At 40.7% G+C, this 3,070-nt stretch overlaps 1 long non-coding RNA gene across 1 annotated transcript; it reads left to right on the forward strand.

The window, feature by feature from the left end:
- The first annotated feature begins 167 nt into the window (after positions 1 to 167).
- LOC105000575 lies at positions 168 to 2,902 on the forward strand. The gene is made up of 4 exons (XR_826757.1): positions 168 to 260; positions 939 to 1,061; positions 1,468 to 1,640; positions 2,844 to 2,902. It is a non-coding gene; the product is annotated as an uncharacterized LOC105000575 (long non-coding RNA).
- Positions 2,903 to 3,070: the final 168 nt, after the last annotated feature.

The raw sequence follows: 3,070 nt of genomic DNA on the forward strand, positions 1-3,070 counted from the left end.
CATGATGGGCTTTATTCTGTAATTCTTTACACTGTTTCAATTTCACCTGACCACAGATTCCAATAGAAATGCCATTGACTGATGGCACTGCACAATGGCACCATCTATACCTTCTCTCAATGAGTGACCCACAGCTAATATACCTTCTTTTTCCTCCAAAGGCGAGAGATAGTCGGAGTGGTGGAGCCTCTGCCCCATGATGAGACATACTGTGATCCTGCGTGTCTGTTCCATGTGGCTGAAGATTACTCATTCATCCGGTAAGTGACAGTTTTCTTCTGTTTCACTTCTAGAATTTGTAGACAGAGTGACAACTTTAATTTCTCTATCTCCATTCACCTCCCCCTTAGAACCTCAAAATAGATGATCAGTTTCAATTCTATGTAACTGAACATGATGTATTGAGTTCAACAAAAGTTATATGAGCTCCTTTTCTCCACCAACAGGGAATTTATCGTCTCCTTGGGAGCAATAGAAATGTTTCTGTTTGTCTCCTTGTTACTGGCAGAGTTCAGGGTGATTGTAATAGAGCATTTTTAACTTGAAGTCCCCAAATCTATGTTCTTCACCTATTAGCTCCAGATCTTGAATTTGTTGAGTCTCAAAGTTTCTTTATTTGTAAAGTAGAAATAATATTGATGATTTGCCAGAAGGATTGATTGGCATCAGTTATGTGAAAAGGCTGTAAATCAGTAAAACAATACAAATGTGAGCTCACATTTAACAAGATAATGCGGCCTTTTTATCAGCTGACACATAAATGCAAGTATGATGAGTCTATAGGGTTTGTGTTTGGGTCTTTCTTGAGTGAAAAGAGGTTTAACTGACATTTCTTTGCTTGCTGGGGCCTCGAAATTTAAATATATGTCCCAATCTATGACTTTACCACAGAAACTACACACGGGACAACTCTTTTTTTTTCTTTGTCTCTTTTACAGGTATTACACAAGGACCATTTATCAATTCCAGTTTCATGAAGCCCTTTGTAAAACAGCTAAACATGAAGGTGCCCTGTTCAAATGTGATATCTCAAATTCCACGGAAGCTGGGCAGAGGCTGCTGTAAGAGATGCTTCAAAAATACTGAACCTCTCATCCTATTTAATGTTACTCATTTCCATGCCTAGGTTTGAATTTGATTTCTTTGTTCCAAAAAAAGAAAATCTGGGGACTCAAAACGTCTTCATCCATGAATTCAATGTTTGTTCTGTGATCACACAGGAACCTGGATCCTGTGATGGCTAGACAGGCCACCTCCTCTCCCCATGTCGTAACTAGAGAGCTCTCTAGGGAAGAGAGATTAAAAGATGAATACATCTTTTACCATGCCTTCTTGTCTTATTTGCCAGGAGCAAACTTAGTCAAACCAAAGAGGAGTAACCATAGATTGAACATGTAAACAGATGTACATCTGGAATCCTTCCAAAGGCCCTGAACCCACCTCCCCCCGCTTTTTTTTTTTTTGTAGCCAAATGCTGCGCCTTGGAAAATCAGAACCCTGGACCTTAGCATTGGAAAATATTGTAGGCATAAAGACTATGGATGTAAAACCCCTGCTCAACTACTTTGAGCCCTTGTTTACCTGGCTGAAAGAGCAGAACAGGAATTCATTCGTGGGATGGAGCACGGAATGGACTCCATGTGAGTAGATGGCGTTGACACATTTCGAATGGCCCTTTTTCTGCTTCCCTAGTCCTCTCTGGCCCTACTCTCATGGGACTTACACAGTTGAGTGTGTTCTCCCTCTACCTACCCCCTGTACTATGGTGGCAGATGCCATTTTCTCTGGGAGGAAACACATTTGTTGAGCACCTACTGTGTACCCGACCCAGTGAAAACTCCCCCCCTCTTGTTTTCAATCTGCTTTACTAGCCCCATATTTAAAATAAGAGTCTAACAGTTTCCAACCCACTGTATGTGAACCCTGCTCTTCAAAGGCAAATACGTTTAACAATTTTAATGCAGTCCCCTCTTCTTTCTGGCAGCTACATCCATATTTCTAAACAGTTTGTTTATATTGTCATTTCCCCATTGCTCAGTTTTAGACATGCACTTCTGCCTACTCTTCTGCCTCCATTTCCCATTCTCCCAATGAAATTTAACATAATTTTTAGTAAAGAAATTACCAATATTTGCATCATTATACCTGCAGAACCGAGTAATATACTATTTTATATCTTTTTTAATGTAGCTTTTTGTTTGTCCTGAAGTTTCTATTGCCTCACTTTTTTGCATGCCTAATTTGCTGTCTATGCTATATTCTTCTCCAACTATTCCAACGTATCTATTCTTTTCAGTCTCATTTTTTCCTAAAGAACTCCCTCTCAGAGTCCTCTGGTCTCAATCTGGACCGCAGTTTTCATCCTGAGTCATGCCTTTGCTGCTGTCCTGGGTTGAATCCACCCCTTCCTGACGCCATGTCTTCTTTCATGAATTACCTCCCATTTTGCTGCAGCACAGCCTCCAAGTGACTTTCTAAGCAAGAGCTCATGGGGTAGGAGCATCAACTGTTCCCCTAAGTGGCTATAACCAGACCTAGACTTTCATTTTCCCTGTTTTCAGTCCAGTATCTTCTTCCTAGCCTCTGCTGTACCTGAATCCCAGGCCTCTCCTGGATTCTCTGGGGGGTCTCTACTGCTCATGTGTACACATTACACCATGGCTTTCTGACCCTTGAGAAAGCATTTACCACTCCTCCATACCTTCTCATTTTCCAAAGGAGTGTTTATACCTTTAAAAAATTCCTTTACTATCACTTTAGTGGGATCTTGGGAAAGGAAGGAAATAAACACACATGGTTAATCTGCTGTCTTTAACAACAGTCTGTTATTTCTCTTTAATCAGATTCTGACCAAAGCATCAAAGTGAGGATAAGCCTAAAATCAGCTCTTGGAGAAAATGCTGTGAGTATTCTAGATAGCGCATCTATGACTTTTCAGTGCATTCCCTTATTTAGGGCACAACAAGCCCATTTCAGTGCAGTTGAAAAGATGAAAGGGCACGTGGTTCTCTTAAAAAGCCCTAGATTCTGGCCTCTGGCATTTGAGTTGGTTTTTTCAGTAATGCATTTC

The sequence above is a fragment of the Bison bison genome, unplaced genomic scaffold (genome assembly GCF_000754665.1).
Source record: "Bison bison bison isolate TAMUID 2011002044 unplaced genomic scaffold, Bison_UMD1.0 scf7180017854300, whole genome shotgun sequence".
Classification (NCBI taxonomy): Eukaryota; Metazoa; Chordata; class Mammalia; order Artiodactyla; family Bovidae; genus Bison; species Bison bison.